Source organism: Aquarana catesbeiana, linkage group LG03 (genome assembly GCF_042186555.1).
Source record: "Aquarana catesbeiana isolate 2022-GZ linkage group LG03, ASM4218655v1, whole genome shotgun sequence".
Taxonomy (NCBI): Eukaryota; Metazoa; Chordata; class Amphibia; order Anura; family Ranidae; genus Aquarana; species Aquarana catesbeiana.
The window spans coordinates 645,295,695-645,318,617 of record NC_133326.1 but is presented as its reverse complement, the minus strand read 5'-3'; the positions used below and the strand labels follow the sequence as shown (position 1 = coordinate 645,318,617).

At 50.7% G+C, this 22,923-nt stretch overlaps 13 non-coding genes and 13 pseudogenes across 13 annotated transcripts; all 26 read left to right on the top strand.

Moving 5' to 3' along the window:
- Positions 1-644: 644 nt before the first annotated feature.
- Positions 645-766, top strand: LOC141135665 (U4 spliceosomal RNA; annotated as a pseudogene).
- Positions 767-1,407: 641 nt separating this feature from the next.
- TRNAK-UUU (transfer RNA lysine (anticodon UUU)) lies at positions 1,408-1,480 on the top strand. Its single transcript has one exon. It is a non-coding gene; the product is annotated as a tRNA-Lys (tRNA).
- A 566-nt stretch (positions 1,481-2,046) lies between these two features.
- LOC141135455 (U4 spliceosomal RNA) lies at positions 2,047-2,111 on the top strand (annotated as a pseudogene).
- A 1,125-nt stretch (positions 2,112-3,236) lies between these two features.
- Positions 3,237-3,362, top strand: LOC141135695 (U4 spliceosomal RNA; annotated as a pseudogene).
- A 641-nt stretch (positions 3,363-4,003) lies between these two features.
- On the top strand, positions 4,004-4,076 carry TRNAK-UUU (transfer RNA lysine (anticodon UUU)). The gene has a single exon. It is a non-coding gene; the product is annotated as a tRNA-Lys (tRNA).
- Positions 4,077-4,642: 566 nt separating this feature from the next.
- Positions 4,643-4,707, top strand: LOC141135454 (U4 spliceosomal RNA; annotated as a pseudogene).
- Positions 4,708-5,832: 1,125 nt separating this feature from the next.
- LOC141135664 (U4 spliceosomal RNA) lies at positions 5,833-5,954 on the top strand (annotated as a pseudogene).
- A 641-nt stretch (positions 5,955-6,595) lies between these two features.
- Positions 6,596-6,668, top strand: TRNAK-UUU (transfer RNA lysine (anticodon UUU)). The gene has a single exon. It is a non-coding gene; the product is annotated as a tRNA-Lys (tRNA).
- Positions 6,669-7,234: 566 nt separating this feature from the next.
- On the top strand, positions 7,235-7,299 carry LOC141135377 (U4 spliceosomal RNA; annotated as a pseudogene).
- A 1,169-nt stretch (positions 7,300-8,468) lies between these two features.
- LOC141135949 (U2 spliceosomal RNA) lies at positions 8,469-8,601 on the top strand (annotated as a pseudogene).
- Positions 8,602-9,598: 997 nt separating this feature from the next.
- Positions 9,599-9,720, top strand: LOC141135663 (U4 spliceosomal RNA; annotated as a pseudogene).
- A 638-nt stretch (positions 9,721-10,358) lies between these two features.
- TRNAK-UUU (transfer RNA lysine (anticodon UUU)) lies at positions 10,359-10,431 on the top strand. Its single transcript has one exon. It is a non-coding gene; the product is annotated as a tRNA-Lys (tRNA).
- A 566-nt stretch (positions 10,432-10,997) lies between these two features.
- LOC141135199 (U4 spliceosomal RNA) lies at positions 10,998-11,138 on the top strand. Its single transcript, XR_012243483.1, has one exon. It is a non-coding gene; the product is annotated as a U4 spliceosomal RNA (small nuclear RNA).
- A 641-nt stretch (positions 11,139-11,779) lies between these two features.
- Positions 11,780-11,852, top strand: TRNAK-UUU (transfer RNA lysine (anticodon UUU)). Its single transcript has one exon. It is a non-coding gene; the product is annotated as a tRNA-Lys (tRNA).
- Positions 11,853-12,418: 566 nt separating this feature from the next.
- On the top strand, positions 12,419-12,559 carry LOC141135198 (U4 spliceosomal RNA). The gene has a single exon (XR_012243482.1). It is a non-coding gene; the product is annotated as a U4 spliceosomal RNA (small nuclear RNA).
- A 1,280-nt stretch (positions 12,560-13,839) lies between these two features.
- Positions 13,840-13,980, top strand: LOC141135196 (U4 spliceosomal RNA). Its single transcript, XR_012243481.1, has one exon. It is a non-coding gene; the product is annotated as a U4 spliceosomal RNA (small nuclear RNA).
- A 641-nt stretch (positions 13,981-14,621) lies between these two features.
- Positions 14,622-14,694, top strand: TRNAK-UUU (transfer RNA lysine (anticodon UUU)). The gene has a single exon. It is a non-coding gene; the product is annotated as a tRNA-Lys (tRNA).
- Positions 14,695-15,260: 566 nt separating this feature from the next.
- LOC141135290 (U4 spliceosomal RNA) lies at positions 15,261-15,325 on the top strand (annotated as a pseudogene).
- Positions 15,326-16,450: 1,125 nt separating this feature from the next.
- Positions 16,451-16,572, top strand: LOC141135662 (U4 spliceosomal RNA; annotated as a pseudogene).
- A 641-nt stretch (positions 16,573-17,213) lies between these two features.
- Positions 17,214-17,286, top strand: TRNAK-UUU (transfer RNA lysine (anticodon UUU)). The gene has a single exon. It is a non-coding gene; the product is annotated as a tRNA-Lys (tRNA).
- Positions 17,287-17,852: 566 nt separating this feature from the next.
- Positions 17,853-17,993, top strand: LOC141135195 (U4 spliceosomal RNA). Its single transcript, XR_012243480.1, has one exon. It is a non-coding gene; the product is annotated as a U4 spliceosomal RNA (small nuclear RNA).
- A 641-nt stretch (positions 17,994-18,634) lies between these two features.
- TRNAK-UUU (transfer RNA lysine (anticodon UUU)) lies at positions 18,635-18,707 on the top strand. The gene has a single exon. It is a non-coding gene; the product is annotated as a tRNA-Lys (tRNA).
- A 566-nt stretch (positions 18,708-19,273) lies between these two features.
- Positions 19,274-19,338, top strand: LOC141135376 (U4 spliceosomal RNA; annotated as a pseudogene).
- A 1,177-nt stretch (positions 19,339-20,515) lies between these two features.
- LOC141135922 (U2 spliceosomal RNA) lies at positions 20,516-20,648 on the top strand (annotated as a pseudogene).
- Positions 20,649-21,653: 1,005 nt separating this feature from the next.
- Positions 21,654-21,775, top strand: LOC141135661 (U4 spliceosomal RNA; annotated as a pseudogene).
- Positions 21,776-22,416: 641 nt separating this feature from the next.
- On the top strand, positions 22,417-22,489 carry TRNAK-UUU (transfer RNA lysine (anticodon UUU)). Its single transcript has one exon. It is a non-coding gene; the product is annotated as a tRNA-Lys (tRNA).
- The last annotated feature ends 434 nt before the right edge of the window (positions 22,490-22,923 follow it).

The following is a 22,923-nucleotide window of genomic DNA, read 5'->3' as shown; positions in this document are numbered from 1 at the left end:
CCTGAAGTGGCAGTTCAGGGGTGCCGTATAGTCACGGTGTGAAAGCACTTGATTTTATGGCACCATGGTCACTTCACCACAACACACGTTTTTCGCACCTGCCTCTTGGGCCGGGCCTTTTGGCCAGGACCAGGGGAAATTTTTATGCCTGGCCGGAGGGCCGGCCATTGTATAGCACAATGGCCACTTTCACTCTCCCATCTCACTATCTTCCCCACTCTTTCTTTTACCCCTGTTTGTCACCTTTTTGTCCTTTTTTTGGTTGTTTTGTATACACGTTTGTCACTGTGTGGCGAGTAGGGTGTGGGTCCTCGGGCCTACTCTGAAAGTCTTGGGAGGGGGTGGACATAGGCCTTTTGGCTTGGTTCGCCCTCTCCTTTGAGGGGTCTCTCTTCGGGAGAGCCCCACTGTACTTGGGTTGGTCTGCTTCGGCAGTCCTTCCAGTTGTGGGGGTCCGCCTGGTTTCGGCCAGATGGACCCTTTGTCTGAGTACCTCAGTCCCTGTCCGGAGCCTAACGCCCCGGGGGATCAGGGTAAGGTCCTTCCCTAGTGGAGGACTCTGTACACCCGTTGCACGTTTTTGTGTTTCACTCTCTATGTGTGGGCACTTTTTTTTGGCACCGGGTGGAAGTTTTTGAGGTGTGTTTTGCACGCCACTGGCTTTTCGATAGAGTGATTATTGCTAATTGAAAACTTTTCCCAATACCCCGCCACGATGACTTGAAATACAGTCAGCACTGGCAATTTTTGAGAGTCTCTGAGGAGACTGAGCAATGTGTTTTCAACAGCAGATAAGTGACGGCTTCTTACATGCAGACTGAGATGCGTTAGAGTTGAGAAAGTGAGTCACGGGCCCATTGACACCATAGAGAGCTTTTGTGTCATCACGCAGCCTGGGTAGAACAATCAGTGATTGGCACGCGCCGCTCGTTCTTCACTTGCCTGTAATCCAGAGTGGACTCTACCTCGTTTTTTTGCCTGGGTTTCTTCTGCTGGACCTGGCAACATGAGGCTCAAGGTGAACTGTCTTTATTTGTAACCCAGTCACTGATTAAGAATACTGGAAGCGTGTTGGTTCAGGGTTAAGGAAGCCTTTCGGGCGGTGTCTTTTTGCAAGGCCCTTGTTTCCGGTCAAAGAGCATTGAACTGTAGGTAAAACTAAGGCAGAAACTTTAGGCGTTCTCCACCTGTACCGGACTGGACCCTATCTGCATGGTTGCAGGTTAGATTCTCCCTTTTATCTTCAACCTGTCCTAGAAAATTAAACGGGAGAGGACGATTGGCCAGCCTGGGCAAGCCAAATACTTGTGCTTTCAGGCACCCGGTCCCCTTGGCTGAATGGTCTTTTTCCACCATACATGTCAAGATTCAAGCAGCTTGGACCGCTATGGAGGAGGAGCTTTGAGAGCCCGGATAGCTCAGTCGGTAGAGCATCAGACTTTTAATCTGAGGGTCCAGGGTTCAAGTCCCTGTTCGGGCGGTGCCTTTCACTTACCTATGAGGCCTTTGAGCTGCCAATAGGGCAGTCTTTATGCACATCTGCCGGGAATGCTCACTGGCTCAGAGAGATGAAATGTCCTAACTTCCCCCTTTCTAGGCTCCTGGAATCTGCCAGAAATAAAGGTGGCTGAAGGTGATTGCTTGACCAACTGTTTCCCAACAACCCTTGTCTATGGCAGCTTACCTGGGCTCCAGTTCAGGCATGTTATCTAGCGAACTTTCAACAAAGGCCCCAAATCCTTCCACCTTGGTCTTTTCTCAGCAGCATAGCTGTTCAAACACATACGCTCCCAGTGGCCTTTCAGGACTGCTGTGGGAGAAACGCATCTGACATCTAGGGCCCTGTCCCTTTAGATTCTCCTTAGTTCTTTCAAATGCTAACACTATTCAGTGGGTAAACAATGCCCACTTAGGCATCGTCCCTGTCTCATTAACATGCCAAGTCCCAGAATGCTCAGCGGCCCACTGGATGACACTTATGTGTCTCTCCTCAATGTCAATTTCTCCTCCAAGGAAGGGCAGATGTTGGCAGGCACTGATTTGGTTAGCTTTGCGCAGTGGCAGTATCATAGCCAATGAGGTTCAACTGAGGCGTGATTATTGCTAATTGCTTCTCGGCCCTTTGGCTAAGATCAAATCTAGTATCTGTTCTTATCAGTTTCCAGGAGGTGGCGCTTGCTTCTGTCCCTGATCTATGGCGAGATAGAGATGGGATTGCGGTTGCTATGCAAAACCTGCTGGAGTGAAGGTAACCCGGAGCGGTTTGTAGCCGAAAGGGAAGCCTTCTGATGGGGACGGAGAACCATTCGGTCTTGGCGGAGGGTCGGGATCCTGGCCTTCTGGCCTGGATTGGGGCAGCTCTAGCTCTGGACAGTTATTTGGGAGAGAACGCTGGCTCCCCTTGCTCCCACCGGGGGAGCGGCCAGTATTTCCCAAATGTAATTAGGTAGGAGGGATGGAACGACGGTGAAGCCTGATGGCAAGGGCTCTCTCCAAGCTTCCAGAACTCCATACCTTTCTGCCTGGGGTGGGGGCTGCTGTGGTCTGGGCTGTGGGTCAGGGCTTTTTCGAAAAGCCAGTGATGAATGTGCCCCTGAAGTGGCAGTTCAGGGGTGCCGTATAGTCACGGTGTGAAAGCACTTGATTTTATGGCACCATGGTCACTTCACCACAACACACGTTTTTCGCACCTGCCTCTTGGGCCGGGCCTTTTGGCCAGGACCAGGGGAAATTTTTATGCCTGGCCGGAGGGCCGGCCATTGTATAGCACAATGGCCACTTTCACTCTCCCATCTCACTATCTTCCCCACTCTTTCTTTTACCCCTGTTTGTCACCTTTTTGTCCTTTTTTTGGTTGTTTTGTATACACGTTTGTCACTGTGTGGCGAGTAGGGTGTGGGTCCTCGGGCCTACTCTGAAAGTCTTGGGAGGGGGTGGACATAGGCCTTTTGGCTTGGTTCGCCCTCTCCTTTGAGGGGTCTCTCTTCGGGAGAGCCCCACTGTACTTGGGTTGGTCTGCTTCGGCAGTCCTTCCAGTTGTGGGGGTCCGCCTGGTTTCGGCCAGATGGACCCTTTGTCTGAGTACCTCAGTCCCTGTCCGGAGCCTAACGCCCCGGGGGATCAGGGTAAGGTCCTTCCCTAGTGGAGGACTCTGTACACCCGTTGCACGTTTTTGTGTTTCACTCTCTATGTGTGGGCACTTTTTTTTGGCACCGGGTGGAAGTTTTTGAGGTGTGTTTTGCACGCCACTGGCTTTTCGATAGAGAGAGTGATTATTGCTAATTGAAAACTTTTCCCAATACCCCGCCACGATGACTTGAAATACAGTCAGCACTGGCAATTTTTGAGAGTCTCTGAGGAGACTGAGCAATGTGTTTTCAACAGCAGATAAGTGACGGCTTCTTACATGCAGACTGAGATGCGTTAGAGTTGAGAAAGTGAGTCACGGGCCCATTGACACCATAGAGAGCTTTTGTGTCATCACGCAGCCTGGGTAGAACAATCAGTGATTGGCACGCGCCGCTCGTTCTTCACTTGCCTGTAATCCAGAGTGGACTCTACCTCGTTTTTTTGCCTGGGTTTCTTCTGCTGGACCTGGCAACATGAGGCTCAAGGTGAACTGTCTTTATTTGTAACCCAGTCACTGATTAAGAATACTGGAAGCGTGTTGGTCCAGGGTTAAGGAAGCCTTTCGGGCGGTGTCTTTTTGCAAGGCCCTTGTTTCCGGTCAAAGAGCATTGAACTGTAGGTAAAACTAAGGCAGAAACTTTAGGCGTTCTCCACCTGTACCGGACTGGACCCTATCTGCATGGTTGCAGGTTAGATTCTCCCTTTTATCTTCAACCTGTCCTAGAAAATTAAACGGGAGAGGACGATTGGCCAGCCTGGGCAAGCCAAATACTTGTGCTTTCAGGCACCCGGTCCCCTTGGCTGAATGGTCTTTTTCCACCATACATGTCAAGATTCAAGCAGCTTGGACCGCTATGGAGGAGGAGCTTTGAGAGCCCGGATAGCTCAGTCGGTAGAGCATCAGACTTTTAATCTGAGGGTCCAGGGTTCAAGTCCCTGTTCGGGCGGTGCCTTTCACTTACCTATGAGGCCTTTGAGCTGCCAATAGGGCAGTCTTTATGCACATCTGCCGGGAATGCTCACTGGCTCAGAGAGATGAAATGCCCTAACTTCCCCCTTTCTAGGCTCCTGGAATCTGCCAGAAATAAAGGTGGCTGAAGGTGATTGCTTGACCAACTGTTTCCCAACAACCCTTGTCTATGGCAGCTTACCTGGGCTCCAGTTCAGGCATGTTATCTAGCGAACTTTCAACAAAGGCCCCAAATCCTTCCACCTTGGTCTTTTCTCAGCAGCATAGCTGTTCAAACACATACGCTCCCAGTGGCCTTTCAGGACTGCTGTGGGAGAAACGCATCTGACATCTAGGGCCCTGTCCCTTTAGATTCTCCTTAGTTCTTTCAAATGCTAACACTATTCAGTGGGTAAACAATGCCCACTTAGGCATCGTCCCTGTCTCATTAACATGCCAAGTCCCAGAATGCTCAGCGGCCCACTGGATGACACTTATGTGTCTCTCCTCAATGTCAATTTCTCCTCCAAGGAAGGGCAGATGTTGGCAGGCACTGATTTGGTTAGCTTTGCGCAGTGGCAGTATCATAGCCAATGAGGTTCAACTGAGGCGTGATTATTGCTAATTGCTTCTCGGCCCTTTGGCTAAGATCGAATCTAGTATCTGTTCTTATCAGTTTCCAGGAGGTGGCGCTTGCTTCTGTCCCTGATCTATGGCGAGATAGAGATGGGATTGCGGTTGCTATGCAAAACCTGCTGGAGTGAAGGTAACCCGGAGCGGTTTGTAGCCGAAAGGGAAGCCTTCTGATGGGGACGGAGAACCATTCGGTCTTGGCGGAGGGTCGGGACCCTGGCCTTCTGGCCTGGATTGGGGCAGCTCTAGCTCTGGACAGTTATTTGGGAGAGAACGCTGGCTCCCCTTGCTCCCACCGGGGGAGCGGCCAGTATTTCCCAAATGTAATTAGGTAGGAGGGACGGAACGACGGTGAAGCCTGATGGCAAGGGCTCTCTCCAAGCTTCCAGAACTCCATACCTTTCTGCCTGGGGTGGGGGCTGCTGTGGTCTGGGCTGTGGGTCAGGGCTTTTTCGAAAAGCCAGTGGTGAATGTGCCCCTGAAGTGGCAGTTCAGGGGTGCCGTATAGTCACGGTGTGAAAGCACTTGATTTTATGGCACCATGGTCACTTCACCACAACACACGTTTTTCGCACCTGCCTCTTGGGCCGGGCCTTTTGGCCAGGACCAGGGGAAATTTTTATGCCTGGCCGGAGGGCCGGCCATTGTATAGCACAATGGCCACTTTCACTCTCCCATCTCACTATCTTCCCCACTCTTTCTTTTACCCCTGTTTGTCACCTTTTTGTCCTTTTTTTGGTTGTTTTGTATACACGTTTGTCACTGTGTGGCGAGTAGGGTGTGGGTCCTCGGGCCTACTCTGAAAGTCTTGGGAGGGGGTGGACATAGGCCTTTTGGCTTGGTTCGCCCTCTCCTTTGAGGGGTCTCTCTTCGGGAGAGCCCCACTGTACTTGGGTTGGTCTGCTTCGGCAGTCCTTCCAGTTGTGGGGGTCCGCCTGGTTTCGGCCAGATGGACCCTTTGTCTGAGTACCTCAGTCCCTGTCCGGAGCCTAACGCCCCGGGGGATCAGGGTAAGGTCCTTCCCTAGTGGAGGACTCTGTACACCCGTTGCACGTTTTTGTGTTTCACTCTCTATGTGTGGGCACTTTTTTTTGGCACCGGGTGGAAGTTTTTGAGGTGTGTTTTGCACGCCACTGGCTTTTCGATAGAGTGATTATTGCTAATTGAAAACTTTTCCCAATACCCCGCCACGATGACTTGAAATACAGTCAGCACTGGCAATTTTTGAGAGTCTCTGAGGAGACTGAGCAATGTGTTTTCAACAGCAGATAAGTGACGGCTTCTTACATGCAGACTGAGATGCGTTAGAGTTGAGAAAGTGAGTCACGGGCCCATTGACACCATAGAGAGCTTTTGTGTCATCACGCAGCCTGGGTAGAACAATCAGTGATTGGCACGCGCCGCTCGTTCTTCACTTGCCTGTAATCCAGAGTGGACTCTACCTCGTTTTTTTGCCTGGGTTTCTTCTGCTGGACCTGGCAACATGAGGCTCAAGGTGAACTGTCTTTATTTGTAACCCAGTCACTGATTAAGAATACTGGAAGCGTGTTGGTTCAGGGTTAAGGAAGCCTTTCGGGCGGTGTCTTTTTGCAAGGCCCTTGTTTCCGGTCAAAGAGCATTGAACTGTAGGTAAAACTAAGGCAGAAACTTTAGGCGTTCTCCACCTGTACCGGACTGGACCCTATCTGCATGGTTGCAGGTTAGATTCTCCCTTTTATCTTCAACCTGTCCTAGAAAATTAAACGGGAGAGGACGATTGGCCAGCCTGGGCAAGCCAAATACTTGTGCTTTCAGGCACCCGGTCCCCTTGGCTGAATGGTCTTTTTCCACCATACATGTCAAGATTCAAGCAGCTTGGACCGCTATGGAGGAGGAGCTTTGAGAGCCCGGATAGCTCAGTCGGTAGAGCATCAGACTTTTAATCTGAGGGTCCAGGGTTCAAGTCCCTGTTCGGGCGGTGCCTTTCACTTACCTATGAGGCCTTTGAGCTGCCAATAGGGCAGTCTTTATGCACATCTGCCGGGAATGCTCACTGGCTCAGAGAGATGAAATGTCCTAACTTCCCCCTTTCTAGGCTCCTGGAATCTGCCAGAAATAAAGGTGGCTGAAGGTGATTGCTTGACCAACTGTTTCCCAACAACCCTTGTCTATGGCAGCTTACCTGGGCTCCAGTTCAGGCATGTTATCTAGCGAACTTTCAACAAAGGCCCCAAATCCTTCCACCTTGGTCTTTTCTCAGCAGCATAGCTGTTCAAACACATACGCTCCCAGTGGCCTTTCAGGACTGCTGTGGGAGAAACGCATCTGACATCTAGGGCCCTGTCCCTTTAGATTCTCCTTAGTTCTTTCAAATGCTAACACTATTCAGTGGGTAAACAATGCCCACTTAGGCATCGTCCCTGTCTCATTAACATGCCAAGTCCCAGAATGCTCAGCGGCCCACTGGATGACACTTATGTGTCTCTCCTCAATGTCAATTTCTCCTCCAAGGAAGGGCAGATGTTGGCAGGCACTGATTTGGTTAGCTTTGCGCAGTGGCAGTATCATAGCCAATGAGGTTCAACTGAGGCGTGATTATTGCTAATTGCTTCTCGGCCTTTTGGCGAAGATCAAGTGTAGTATCTATTCTTATCAGTTTCCAGGAGGTGGCGCTTGCTTCTGTCCCTGATCTATGGCGAGATAGAGATGGGATTGCAGTTGCTATGCAAAACCTGCTGGAGTGAAGGTAACCCGGAGCGGTTTGTAGCCGAAAGGGAAGCCTTCTGATGGGGACGGAGAACCATTCGGCCTTGGCGGAGGGTCGGGATCCTGGCCTTCTGGCCTGGATTGGGGCAGCTCTAGCTCTGGACAGTTATTTGGGAGAGAACGCTGGCTCCCCTTGCTCCCACCGGGGGAGCGGCCAGTATTTCCCAAATGTAATTAGGTAGGAGGGACGGAACGACGGTGAAGCCTGATGGCAAGGGCTCTCTCCAAGCTTCCAGAACTCCATACCTTTCTGCCTGGGGTGGGGGCTGCTGTGGTCTGGGCTGTGGGTCAGGGCTTTTTCGAAAAGCCAGTGGTGAATGTGCCCCTGAAGTGGCAGTTCAGGGGTGCCGTATAGTCACGGTGTGAAAGCACTTGATTTTATGGCACCATGGTCACTTCACCACAACACACGTTTTTCGCACCTGCCTCTTGGGCCGGGCCTTTTGGCCAGGACCAGGGGAAATTTTTATGCCTGGCCGGAGGGCCGGCCATTGTATAGCACAATGGCCACTTTCACTCTCCCATCTCACTATCTTCCCCACTCTTTCTTTTACCCCTGTTTGTCACCTTTTTGTCTTTTTTTGGTTGTCTTTGTATACACGTTTTGTCACTGTGTGGCGAGTAGGGTGTGGGTCCTCGGGCCTACTCTGAAAGTCTTGGGAGGGGGTGGACATAGGCCTTTTGGCTTGGTTCGCCCTCTCCTTTGAGGGGTCTCCCTTCGGGGGAGCCCCACTGTATTTGGGTCGGTCTGCTTCGGCAGACCTTCCAGTTGTGGGGGTCCACCTGGTTTCGGCCAGATGGACCCTTTGTCTGAGTACCTCAGTCCCTGTCTGGAGCCTAACGCCCCGGGGGATCAGGGTAAGGTCCTTCCCTAGTGGAGGGCTTTGTACACCCGTTGCACTTTTTTGTGTTTCACTCTCTATGTGTGGGCACTTTTTTTCGGCACCGGGTGGAAGTTTTTGAGGTGTGTTTTGCACGCCACTGGCTTTTCGATAGAGAGTGATTATTGCTAATTGCTTCTCGGCCCTTTGGCTAAGATCAAATCTAGTATCTGTTCTTATCAGTTTCCAGGAGGTGGCGCTTGCTTCTGTCCCTGATCTATGGCGAGATAGAGATGGGATTGCGGTTGCTATGCAAAACCTGCTGGAGTGAAGGTAACCCGGAGCGGTTTGTAGCCGAAAGGGAAGCCTTCTGATGGGGACGGAGAACCATTCGGTCTTGGCGGAGGGTCGGGATCCTGGCCTTCTGGCCTGGATTGGGGCAGCTCTAGCTCTGGACAGTTATTTGGGAGAGAACGCTGGCTCCCCTTGCTCCCACCGGGGGAGCGGCCAGTATTTCCCAAATGTAATTAGGTAGGAGGGATGGAACGACGGTGAAGCCTGATGGCAAGGGCTCTCTCCAAGCTTCCAGAACTCCATACCTTTCTGCCTGGGGTGGGGGCTGCTGTGGTCTGGGCTGTGGGTCAGGGCTTTTTCGAAAAGCCAGTGATGAATGTGCCCCTGAAGTGGCAGTTCAGGGGTGCCGTATAGTCACGGTGTGAAAGCACTTGATTTTATGGCACCATGGTCACTTCACCACAACACACGTTTTTCGCACCTGCCTCTTGGGCCGGGCCTTTTGGCCAGGACCAGGGGAAATTTTTATGCCTGGCCGGAGGGCCGGCCATTGTATAGCACAATGGCCACTTTCACTCTCCCATCTCACTATCTTCCCCACTCTTTCTTTTACCCCTGTTTGTCACCTTTTTGTCCTTTTTTTGGTTGTTTTGTATCCACGTTTGTCACTGTGTGGCGAGTAGGGTGTGGGTCCTCGGGCCTACTCTGAAAGTCTTGGGAGGGGGTGGACATAGGCCTTTTGGCTTGGTTCGCCCTCTCCTTTGAGGGGTCTCTCTTCGGGAGAGCCCCACTGTACTTGGGTTGGTCTGCTTCGGCAGTCCTTCCAGTTGTGGGGGTCCGCCTGGTTTCGGCCAGATGGACCCTTTGTCTGAGTACCTCAGTCCCTGTCCGGAGCCTAACGCCCCGGGGGATCAGGGTAAGGTCCTTCCCTAGTGGAGGACTCTGTACACCCGTTGCACGTTTTTGTGTTTCACTCTCTATGTGTGGGCACTTTTTTTTGGCACCGGGTGGAAGTTTTTGAGGTGTGTTTTGCACGCCACTGGCTTTTCGATAGAGTGATTATTGCTAATTGAAAACTTTTCCCAATACCCCGCCACGATGACTTGAAATACAGTCAGCACTGGCAATTTTTGAGAGTCTCTGAGGAGACTGAGCAATGTGTTTTCAACAGCAGATAAGTGACGGCTTCTTACATGCAGACTGAGATGCGTTAGAATTGAGAAAGTGAGTCACGGGCCCATTGACACCATAGAGAGCTTTTGTGTCATCACGCAGCCTGGGTAGAACAATCAGTGATTGGCACGCGCCGCTCGTTCTTCACTTGCCTGTAATCCAGAGTGGACTCTACCTCGTTTTTTTGCCTGGGTTTCTTCTGCTGGACCTGGCAACATGAGGCTCAAGGTGAACTGTCTTTATTTGTAACCCAGTCACTGATTAAGAATACTGGAAGCGTGTTGGTCCAGGGTTAAGGAAGCCTTTCGGGCGGTGTCTTTTTGCAAGGCCCTTGTTTCCGGTCAAAGAGCATTGAACTGTAGGTAAAACTAAGGCAGAAACTTTAGGCGTTCTCCACCTGTACCGGACTGGACCCTATCTGCATGGTTGCAGGTTAGATTCTCCCTTTTATCTTCAACCTGTCCTAGAAAATTAAACGGGAGAGGACGATTGGCCAGCCTGGGCAAGCCAAATACTTGTGCTTTCAGGCACCCGGTCCCCTTGGCTGAATGGTCTTTTTCCACCATACGTGTCAAGATTCAAGCAGCTTGGACCGCTATGGAGAGGCTTTGAGAGCCCGGATAGCTCAGTCGGTAGAGCATCAGACTTTTAATCTGAGGGTCCAGGGTTCAAGTCCCTGTTCGGGCGGTGCCTTTCACTTACCTATGAGGCCTTTGAGCTGCCAATAGGGCAGTCTTTATGCACATCTGCCGGGAATGCTCACTGGCTCAGAGAGATGAAATGCCCTAACTTCCCCCTTTCTAGGCTCCTGGAATCTGCCAGAAATAAAGGTGGCTGAAGGTGATTGCTTGACCAACTGTTTCCCAACAACCCTTGTCTATGGCAGCTTACCTGGGCTCCAGTTCAGGCATGTTATCTAGCGAACTTTCAACAAAGGCCCCAAATCCTTCCACCTTGGTCTTTTCTCAGCAGCATAGCTGTTCAAACACATACGCTCCCAGTGGCCTTTCAGGACTGCTGTGGGAGAAACGCATCTGACATCTAGGGCCCTGTCCCTTTAGATTCTCCTTAGTTCTTTCAAATGCTAACACTATTCAGTGGGTAAACAATGCCCACTTAGGCATCGTCCCTGTCTCATTAACATGCCAAGTCCCAGAATGCTCAGCGGCCCACTGGATGACACTTATGTGTCTCTCCTCAATGTCAATTTCTCCTCCAAGGAAGGGCAGATGTTGGCAGGCACTGATTTGGTTAGCTTTGCGCAGTGGCAGTATCATAGCCAATGAGGTTCAACTGAGGCGTGATTATTGCTAATTGAAAACTTTTCCCAATACCCCGCCACGATGACTTGAAATACAGTCAGCACTGGCAATTTTTGAGAGTCTCTGAGGAGACTGAGCAATGTGTTTTCAACAGCAGATAAGTGACGGCTTCTTACATGCAGACTGAGATGCGTTAGAGTTGAGAAAGTGAGTCACGGGCCCATTGACACCATAGAGAGCTTTTGTGTCATCACGCAGCCTGGGTAGAACAATCAGTGATTGGCACGCGCCGCTCGTTCTTCACTTGCCTGTAATCCAGAGTGGACTCTACCTCGTTTTTTTGCCTGGGTTTCTTCTGCTGGACCTGGCAACATGAGGCTCAAGGTGAACTGTCTTTATTTGTAACCCAGTCACTGATTAAGAATACTGGAAGCGTGTTGGTCCAGGGTTAAGGAAGCCTTTCGGGCGGTGTCTTTTTGCAAGGCCCTTGTTTCCGGTCAAAGAGCATTGAACTGTAGGTAAAACTAAGGCAGAAACTTTAGGCGTTCTCCACCTGTACCGGACTGGACCCTATCTGCATGGTTGCAGGTTAGATTCTCCCTTTTATCTTCAACCTGTCCTAGAAAATTAAACGGGAGAGGACGATTGGCCAGCCTGGGCAAGCCAAATACTTGTGCTTTCAGGCACCCGGTCCCCTTGGCTGAATGGTCTTTTTCCACCATACATGTCAAGATTCAAGCAGCTTGGACCGCTATGGAGGAGGAGCTTTGAGAGCCCGGATAGCTCAGTCGGTAGAGCATCAGACTTTTAATCTGAGGGTCCAGGGTTCAAGTCCCTGTTCGGGCGGTGCCTTTCACTTACCTATGAGGCCTTTGAGCTGCCAATAGGGCAGTCTTTATGCACATCTGCCGGGAATGCTCACTGGCTCAGAGAGATGAAATGTCCTAACTTCCCCCTTTCTAGGCTCCTGGAATCTGCCAGAAATAAAGGTGGCTGAAGGTGATTGCTTGACCAACTGTTTCCCAACAACCCTTGTCTATGGCAGCTTACCTGGGCTCCAGTTCAGGCATGTTATCTAGCGAACTTTCAACAAAGGCCCCAAATCCTTCCACCTTGGTCTTTTCTCAGCAGCATAGCTGTTCAAACACATACGCTCCCAGTGGCCTTTCAGGACTGCTGTGGGAGAAACGCATCTGACATCTAGGGCCCTGTCCCTTTAGATTCTCCTTAGTTCTTTCAAATGCTAACACTATTCAGTGGGTAAACAATGCCCACTTAGGCATCGTCCCTGTCTCATTAACATGCCAAGTCCCAGAATGCTCAGCGGCCCACTGGATGACACTTATGTGTCTCTCCTCAATGTCAATTTCTCCTCCAAGGAAGGGCAGATGTTGGCAGGCACTGATTTGGATAGCTTTGCGCAGTGGCAGTATCATAGCCAATGAGGTTCAACTGAGGCGTGATTATTGCTAATTGAAAACTTTTCCCAATACCCCGCCACGATGACTTGAAATACAGTCAGCACTGGCAATTTTTGAGAGTCTCTGAGGAGACTGAGCAATGTGTTTTCAACAGCAGATAAGTGACGGCTTCTTACATGCAGACTGAGATGCGTTAGAGTTGAGAAAGTGAGTCACGGGCCCATTGACACCATAGAGAGCTTTTGTGTCATCACGCAGCCTGGGTAGAACAATCAGTGATTGGCACGCGCCGCTCGTTCTTCACTTGCCTGTAATCCAGAGTGGACTCTACCTCGTTTTTTTGCCTGGGTTTCTTCTGCTGGACCTGGCAACATGAGGCTCAAGGTGAACTGTCTTTATTTGTAACCCAGTCACTGATTAAGAATACTGGAAGCGTGTTGGTCCAGGGTTAAGGAAGCCTTTCGTTCGGTGTCTTTTTGCAAGGCCCTTGTTTCCGGTCAAAGAGCATTGAACTGTAGGTAAAACTAAGGCAGAAACTTTAGGCGTTCTCCACCTGTACCGGACTGGACCCTATCTGCATGGTTGCAGGTTAGATTCTCCCTTTTATCTTCAACCTGTCCTAGAAAATTAAACGGGAGAGGACGATTGGCCAGCCTGGGCAAGCCAAATACTTGTGCTTTCAGGCACCCGGTCCCCTTGGCTGAATGGTCTTTTTCCACCATACATGTCAAGATTCAAGCAGCTTGGACCGCTATGGAGGAGGAGCTTTGAGAGCCTGGATAGCTCAGTCGGTAGAGCATCAGACTTTTAATCTGAGGGTCCAGGGTTCAAGTCCCTGTTCGGGCGGTGCCTTTCACTTACCTATGAGGCCTTTGAGCTGCCAATAGGGCAGTCTTTATGCACATCTGCCGGGAATGCTCACTGGCTCAGAGAGATGAAATGCCCTAACTTCCCCCTTTCTAGGCTCCTGGAATCTGCCAGAAATAAAGGTGGCTGAAGGTGATTGCTTGACCAACTGTTTCCCAACAACCCTTGTCTATGGCAGCTTACCTGGGCTCCAGTTCAGGCATGTTATCTAGCGAACTTTCAACAAAGGCCCCAAATCCTTCCACCTTGGTCTTTTCTCAGCAGCATAGCTGTTCAAACACATACGCTCCCAGTGGCCTTTCAGGACTGCTGTGGGAGAAACGCATCTGACATCTAGGGCCCTGTCCCTTTAGATTCTCCTTAGTTCTTTCAAATGCTAACACTATTCAGTGGGTAAACAATGCCCACTTAGGCATCGTCCCTGTCTCATTAACATGCCAAGTCCCAGAATGCTCAGCGGCCCACTGGATGACACTTATGTGTCTCTCCTCAATGTCAATTTCTCCTCCAAGGAAGGGCAGATGTTGGCAGGCACTGATTTGGTTAGCTTTGCGCAGTGGCAGTATCATAGCCAATGAGGTTCAACTGAGGCGTGATTATTGCTAATTGAAAACTTTTCCCAATACCCCGCCACGATGACTTGAAATACAGTCAGCACTGGCAATTTTTGAGAGTCTCTGAGGAGACTGAGCAATGTGTTTTCAACAGCAGATAAGTGACGGCTTCTTACATGCAGACTGAGATGCGTTAGAGTTGAGAAAGTGAGTCACGGGCCCATTGACACCATAGAGAGCTTTTGTGTCATCACGCAGCCTGGGTAGAACAATCAGTGATTGGCACGCGCCGCTCGTTCTTCACTTGCCTGTAATCCAGAGTGGACTCTACCTCGTTTTTTTGCCTGGGTTTCTTCTGCTGGACCTGGCAACATGAGGCTCAAGGTGAACTGTCTTTATTTGTAACCCAGTCACTGATTAAGAATACTGGAAGCGTGTTGGTCCAGGGTTAAGGAAGCCTTTCGGGCGGTGTCTTTTTGCAAGGCCCTTGTTTCCGGTCAAAGAGCATTGAACTGTAGGTAAAACTAAGGCAGAAACTTTAGGCGTTCTCCACCTGTACCGGACTGGACCCTATCTGCATGGTTGCAGGTTAGATTCTCCCTTTTATCTTCAACCTGTCCTAGAAAATTAAACGGGAGAGGACGATTGGCCAGCCTGGGCAAGCCAAATACTTGTGCTTTCAGGCACCCGGTCCCCTTGGCTGAATGGTCTTTTTCCACCATACATGTCAAGATTCAAGCAGCTTGGACCGCTATGGAGGAGGAGCTTTGAGAGCCCGGATAGCTCAGTCGGTAGAGCATCAGACTTTTAATCTGAGGGTCCAGGGTTCAAGTCCCTGTTCGGGCGGTGCCTTTCACTTACCTATGAGGCCTTTGAGCTGCCAATAGGGCAGTCTTTATGCACATCTGCCGGGAATGCTCACTGGCTCAGAGAGATGAAATGCCCTAACTTCCCCCTTTCTAGGCTCCTGGAATCTGCCAGAAATAAAGGTGGCTGAAGGTGATTGCTTGACCAACTGTTTCCCAACAACCCTTGTCTATGGCAGCTTACCTGGGCTCCAGTTCAGGCATGTTATCTAGCGAACTTTCAACAAAGGCCCCAAATCCTTCCACCTTGGTCTTTTCTCAGCAGCATAGCTGTTCAAACACATACGCTCCCAGTGGCCTTTCAGGACTGCTGTGGGAGAAACGCATCTGACATCTAGGGCCCTGTCCCTTTAGATTCTCCTTAGTTCTTTCAAATGCTAACACTATTCAGTGGGTAAACAATGCCCACTTAGGCATCGTCCCTGTCTCATTAACATGCCAAGTCCCAGAATGCTCAGCGGCCCACTGGATGACACTTATGTGTCTCTCCTCAATGTCAATTTCTCCTCCAAGGAAGGGCAGATGTTGGCAGGCACTGATTTGGTTAGCTTTGCGCAGTGGCAGTATCATAGCCAATGAAGTTCAACTGAGGCGTGATTATTGCTAATTGCTTCTCGGCCCTTTGGCTAAGATCGAATCTAGTATCTGTTCTTATCAGTTTCCAGGAGGTGGCGCTTGCTTCTGTCCCTGATCTATGGCGAGATAGAGATGGGATTGCGGTTGCTATGCAAAACCTGCTGGAGTGAAGGTAACCCGGAGCGGTTTGTAGCCGAAAGGGAAGCCTTCTGATGGGGACGGAGAACCATTCGGTCTTGGCGGAGGGTCGGGATCCTGGCCTTCTGGCCTGGATTGGGGCAGCTCTAGCTCTGGACAGTTATTTGGGAGAGAACGCTGGCTCCCCTTGCTCCCACCGGGGGAGCGGCCAGTATTTCCCAAATGTAATTAGGTAGGAGGGACGGAACGACGGTGAAGCCTGATGGCAAGGGCACTCTCCAAGCTTCCAGAACTCCATACCTTTCTGCCTGGGGTGGGGGCTGCTGTGGTCTGGGCTGTGGGTCAGGGCTTTTTCGAAAAGCCAGTGGTGAATGTGCCCCTGAAGTGGCAGTTCAGGGGTGCCGTATAGTCACGGTGTGAAAGCACTTGATTTTATGGCACCATGGTCACTTCACCACAACACACGTTTTTCGCACCTGCCTCTTGGGCCGGGCCTTTTGGCCAGGACCAGGGGAAATTTTTATGCCTGGCCGGAGGGCCGGCCATTGTATAGCACAATGGCCACTTTCACTCTCCCATCTCACTATCTTCCCCACTCTTTCTTTTACCCCTGTTTGTCACCTTTTTGTCCTTTTTTTGGTTGTTTTGTATACACGTTTGTCACTGTGTGGCGAGTAGGGTGTGGGTCCTCGGGCCTACTCTGAAAGTCTTGGGAGGGGGTGGACATAGGCCTTTTGGCTTGGTTCGCCCTCTCCTTTGAGGGGTCTCTCTTCGGGAGAGCCCCACTGTACTTGGGTTGGTCTGCTTCGGCAGTCCTTCCAGTTGTGGGGGTCCGCCTGGTTTCGGCCAGATGGACCCTTTGTCTGAGTACCTCAGTCCCTGTCTGGAGCCTAACGCCCCGGGGGATCAGGGTAAGGTCCTTCCCTAGTGGAGGACTCTGTACACCCGTTGCACGTTTTTGTGTTTCACTCTCTATGTGTGGGCACTTTTTTTTGGCACCGGGTGGAAGTTTTTGAGGTGTGTTTTGCACGCCACTGGCTTTTCGATAGAGTGATTATTGCTAATTGAAAACTTTTCCCAATACCCCGCCACGATGACTTGAAATACAGTCAGCACTGGCAATTTTTGAGAGTCTCTGAGGAGACTGAGCAATGTGTTTTCAACAGCAGATAAGTGATGGCTTCTTACATGCAGACTGAGATGCGTTAGAGTTGAGAAAGTGAGTCACGGGCCCATTGACACCATAGAGAGCTTTTGTGTCATCACGCAGCCTGGGTAGAACAATCAGTGATTGGCACGCGCCGCTCGTTCTTCACTTGCCTGTAATCCAGAGTGGACTCTACCTCGTTTTTTTGCCTGGGTTTCTTCTGCTGGACCTGGCAACATGAGGCTCAAGGTGAACTGTCTTTATTTGTAACCCAGTCACTGATTAAGAATACTGGAAGCGTGTTGGTCCAGGGTTAAGGAAGCCTTTCGGGCGGTGTCTTTTTGCAAGGCCCTTGTTTCCGGTCAAAGAGCATTGAACTGTAGGTAAAACTAAGGCAGAAACTTTAGGCGTTCTCCACCTGTACCGGACTGGACCCTATCTGCATGGTTGCAGGTTAGATTCTCCCTTTTATCTTCAACCTGTCCTAGAAAATTAAACGGGAGAGGACGATTGGCCAGCCTGGGCAAGCCAAATACTTGTGCTTTCAGGCACCCGGTCCCCTTGGCTGAATGGTCTTTTTCCACCATACATGTCAAGATTCAAGCAGCTTGGACCGCTATGGAGGAGGAGCTTTGAGAGCCCGGATAGCTCAGTCGGTAGAGCATCAGACTTTTAATCTGAGGGTCCAGGGTTCAAGTCCCTGTTCGGGCGGTGCCTTTCACTTACCTATGAGGCCTTTGAGCTGCCAATAGGGCAGTCTTTATGCACATCTGCCGGGAATGCTCACTGGCTCAGAGAGATGAAATGTCCTAACTTCCCCCTTTCTAGGCTCCTAGAATCTGCCAGAAATAAAGGTGGCTGAAGGTGATTGCTTGACCAACTGTTTCCCAACAACCCTTGTCTATGGCAGCTTACCTGGGCTCCAGTTCAGGCATGTTATCTAGCGAACTTTCAACAAAGGCCCCAAATCCTTCCACCTTGGTCTTTTCTCAGCAGCATAGCTGTTCAAACACATACGCTCCCAGTGGCCTTTCAGGACTGCTGTGGGAGAAACGCATCTGACATCTAGGGCCCTGTCCCTTTAGATTCTCCTTAGTTCTTTCAAATGCTAACACTATTCAGTGGGTAAACAATGCCCACTTAGGCATCGTCCCTGTCTCATTAACATGCCAAGTCCCAGAATGCTCAGCGGCCCACTGGATGACACTTATGTGTCTCTCCTCAATGTCAATTTCTCCTCCAAGGAAGGGCAGATGTTGGCAGGCACTGATTTGGTTAGCTTTGCGCAGTGGCAGTATCATAGCCAATGAGGTTCAACTGAGGCGTGATTATTGCTAATTGAAAACTTTTCCCAATACCCCGCCACGATGACTTGAAATACAGTCAGCACTGGCAATTTTTGAGAGTCTCTGAGGAGACTGAGCAATGTGTTTTCAACAGCAGATAAGTGATGGCTTCTTACATGCAGACTGAGATGCGTTAGAGTTGAGAAAGTGAGTCACGGGCCCATTGACACCATAGAGAGCTTTTGTGTCATCACGCAGCCTGGGTAGAACAATCAGTGATTGGCACGCGCCGCTCGTTCTTCACTTGCCTGTAATCCAGAGTGGACTCTACCTCGTTTTTTTGCCTGGGTTTCTTCTGCTGGACCTGGCAACATGAGGCTCAAGGTGAACTGTCTTTATTTGTAACCCAGTCACTGATTAAGAATACTGGAAGCGTGTTGGTCCAGGGTTAAGGAAGCCTTTCGGGCGGTGTCTTTTTGCAAGGCCCTTGTTTCCGGTCAAAGAGCATTGAACTGTAGGTAAAACTAAGGCAGAAACTTTAGGCGTTCTCCACCTGTACCGGACTGGACCCTATCTGCATGGTTGCAGGTTAGATTCTCCCTTTTATCTTCAACCTGTCCTAGAAAATTAAACGGGAGAGGACGATTGGCCAGCCTGGGCAAGCCAAATACTTGTGCTTTCAGGCACCCGGTCCCCTTGGCTGAATGGTCTTTTTCCACCATACATGTCAAGATTCAAGCAGCTTGGACCGCTATGGAGGAGGAGCTTTGAGAGCCCGGATAGCTCAGTCGGTAGAGCATCAGACTTTTAATCTGAGGGTCCAGGGTTCAAGTCCCTGTTCGGGCGGTGCCTTTCACTTACCTATGAGGCCTTTGAGCTGCCAATAGGGCAGTCTTTATGCACATCTGCCGGGAATGCTCACTGGCTCAGAGAGATGAAATGCCCTAACTTCCCCCTTTCTAGGCTCCTGGAATCTGCCAGAAATAAAGGTGGCTGAAGGTGATTGCTTGACCAACTGTTTCCCAACAACCCTTGTCTATGGCAGCTTACCTGGGCTCCAGTTCAGGCATGTTATCTAGCGAACTTTCAACAAAGGCCCCAAATCCTTCCACCTTGGTCTTTTCTCAGCAGCATAGCTGTTCAAACACATACGCTCCCAGTGGCCTTTCAGGACTGCTGTGGGAGAAACGCATCTGACATCTAGGGCCCTGTCCCTTTAGATTCTCCTTAGTTCTTTCAAATGCTAACACTATTCAGTGGGTAAACAATGCCCACTTAGGCATCGTCCCTGTCTCATTAACATGCCAAGTCCCAGAATGCTCAGCGGCCCACTGGATGACACTTATGTGTCTCTCCTCAATGTCAATTTCTCCTCCAAGGAAGGGCAGATGTTGGCAGGCACTGATTTGGTTAGCTTTGCGCAGTGGCAGTATCATAGCCAATGAGGTTCAACTGAGGCGTGATTATTGCTAATTGCTTCTCGGCCTTTTGGCGAAGATCAAGTGTAGTATCTATTCTTATCAGTTTCCAGGAGGTGGCGCTTGCTTCCGTCCCTGATCTATGGCGAAATAGAGATGGGATTGCGGTTGCTATGCAAAACCTGCTGGAGTGAAGGTGACCTGGAGCGGTTTGTAGCCGAAAGGGAAGCCTTCTGATGGGGATGGAGAATCACGGGGTCTGAACCAGAGGGTCGGGACCCTGGCCTTCTGGCCTGGATTGGGGTGGATCTAGCTCCAGACAGTTATTTGGGAGAGAACGCTTACTCCTGCCTTGCAAGGGGGGGAGGGAGTGGCAAGTACTTCCCGAATGTAATTAGGAGGAGTGATGGGAGCGACGGCAGAGCCTGATGGTAAAGGGCTCTTTCCGGCTTCCTGATCTCCATATCCTTCCTGTCTGTGGTGGGGTCTGCTGTGGTCTGGGCTGGGTGGTCAGGGCTTTTTCGAAAAGCCAGTGGTGAATGTGCCCCTGAAGTGGCAGTTCAGGGGTGCCATATAGTCACGGTGTGAAAGCACTTGATTTTATGGCACCATGGTCACTTCACCACAACACACGTTTTTCGCACCTGCCTCTTGGGCCGGGCCTTTTGGCCAGGACCAGGGGAAATTTTTATGCCTGGCCGGAGGGCTGGCCATTGTATAGCACAATGGCCACTTTCACTCTCCCATCTCACCATCTTCCCCACTCTTTCTTTTACCCCTGTTTGTCACCTTTTTGTCTTTTTTTTGGTTGTCTTTGTATACACGTTTTGTCACTGTGTGGCGAGTAGGGTGTGGGTCCTCGGGCCTACTCTGAAAGTCTTGGGAGGGGGTGGACATAGGCCTTTTGGCTTGGTTCGCCCTCTCCTTTGAGGGGTCTCTCTTCGGGAGAGCCCCACTGTACTTGGGTTGGTCTGCTTCGGCAGTCCTTCCAGTTGTGGGGGTCCGCCTGGTTTCGGCCGGATGGACCCCTTTGTCTGAGTACCTCAGTCCCTGTCTGGAGCCTAACGCCCCGGGGGATCAGGGTAAGGTCCTTCCCTAGTGGAGGACTCTGTACACCCGTTGCACGTTTTTGTGTTTCACTCTCTATGTGTGGGCACTTTTTTTTGGCACCGGGTGGAAGTTTTTGAGGTGTGTTTTGCACGCCACTGGCTTTTCGATAGAGAGTGATTATTGCTAATTGCTTCTCGGCCTTTTGGCGAAGATCAAGTGTAGTATCTATTCTTATCAGTTTCCAGGAGGTGGCGCTTGCTTCCGTCCCTGATCTATGGCGAAATAGAGATGGGATTGCGGTTGCTATGCAAAACCTGCTGGAGTGAAGGTGACCTGGAGCGGTTTGTAGCCGAAAAGGAAGCCTTCTGATGGGGATGGAGAACCACGGGGTCTGAACCAGAGGGTCGGGACCCTGGTCTTCTGGCCTGGATTGGGGCGGATCTAGCTCCAGACAGTTATTTGGGAGAGAACGCTTACTCCTGCCTTGCAGGTGGGGGAGGGAGTGGCAAGTACTTCCCCAATGTAATTAGGAGGAGTGATGGGAGCGACGGCAGAGCCTGATGGTAAAGGGCTCTTTCCGGCTTCCTGATCTCCATAACCTTCCTGTCTGTGGTGGGGTCTGCTGTGGTCTGGGCTGGGTGGTCAGGGCTTTTTCGAAAAGCCAGTGGTGAATGTGCCCCTGAAGTGGCAGTTCAGGGGTGCCGTATAGTCACGGTGTGAAAGCACTTGATTTTATGGCACCATGGTCTCTTCACCACAACACACGTTTTTCGCACCTGCCTCTTGGGCCGGGCCTTTTGGCCAGGACCAGGGGAAATTTTTATGCCTGGCCGGAGGGCCGGCCATTGTATAGCACAATGGCCACTTTCACTCTCCCATCTCACTATCTTCCCCACTCTTTCTTTTACCCCTGTTTGTCACCTTTTTGTCTTTTTTTTGGTTGTCTTTGTATACACGTTTTGTCACTGTGTGGCGAGTAGGGTGTGGGTCCTCGGGCCTACTCTGAAAGTCTTGGGAGGGGGTGGACATAGGCCTTTTGGCTTGGTTCGCCCTCTCCTTTGAGGGGTCTCTCTTCGGGAGAGCCCCACTGTACTTGGGTTGGTCTGCTTCGGCAGTCCTTCCAGTTGTGGGGGTCCGCCTGGTTTCGGCCGGATGGACCCTTTGTCTGAGTACCTCAGTCCCTGTCTGGAGCCTAACGCCCCGGGGGATCAGGGTAAGGTCCTTCCCTAGTGGAGGACTCTGTACACCCGTTGCACGTTTTTGTGTTTCACTCTCTATGTGTGGGCACTTTTTTTTGGCACCGGGTGGAAGTTTTTGAGGTGTGTTTTGCACGCCACTGGCTTTTCGATAGAGTGATTATTGCTAATTGAAAACTTTTCCCAATACCCCGCCACGATGACTTGAAATACAGTCAGCACTGGCAATTTTTGAGAGTCTCTGAGGAGACTGAGCAATGTGTTTTCAACAGCAGATAAGTGATGGCTTCTTACATGCAGACTGAGATGCGTTAGAGTTGAGAAAGTGAGTCACGGGCCCATTGACACCATAGAGAGCTTTTGTGTCATCACGCAGCCTGGGTAGAACAATCAGTGATTGGCACGCGCCGCTCGTTCTTCACTTGCCTGTAATCCAGAGTGGACTCTACCTCGTTTTTTTGCCTGGGTTTCTTCTGCTGGACCTGGCAACATGAGGCTCAAGGTGAACTGTCTTTATTTGTAACCCAGTCACTGATTAAGAATACTGGAAGCGTGTTGGTCCAGGGTTAAGGAAGCCTTTCGGGCGGTGTCTTTTTGCAAGGCCCTTGTTTCCGGTCAAAGAGCATTGAACTGTAGGTAAAACTAAGGCAGAAACTTTAGGCGTTCTCCACCTGTACCGGACTGGACCCTATCTGCATGGTTGCAGGTTAGATTCTCCCTTTTATCTTCAACCTGTCCTAGAAAATTAAACGGGAGAGGACGATTGGCCAGCCTGGGCAAGCCAAATACTTGTGCTTTCAGGCACCCGGTCCCCTTGGCTGAATGGTCTTTTTCCACCATACATGTCAAGATTCAAGCAGCTTGGACCGCTATGGAGGAGGAGCTTTGAGAGCCCGGATAGCTCAGTCGGTAGAGCATCAGACTTTTAATCTGAGGGTCCAGGGTTCAAGTCCCTGTTCGGGCGGTGCCTTTCACTTACCTATGAGGCCTTTGAGCTGCCAATAGGGCAGTCTTTATGCACATCTGCCGGGAATGCTCACTGGCTCAGAGAGATGAAATGTCCTAACTTCCCCCTTTCTAGGCTCCTAGAATCTGCCAGAAATAAAGGTGGCTGAAGGTGATTGCTTGACCAACTGTTTCCCAACAACCCTTGTCTATGGCAGCTTACCTGGGCTCCAGTTCAGGCATGTTATCTAGCGAACTTTCAACAAAGGCCCCAAATCCTTCCACCTTGGTCTTTTCTCAGCAGCATAGCTGTTCAAACACATACGCTCCCAGTGGCCTTTCAGGACTGCTGTGGGAGAAACGCATCTGACATCTAGGGCCCTGTCCCTTTAGATTCTCCTTAGTTCTTTCAAATGCTAACACTATTCAGTGGGTAAACAATGCCCACTTAGG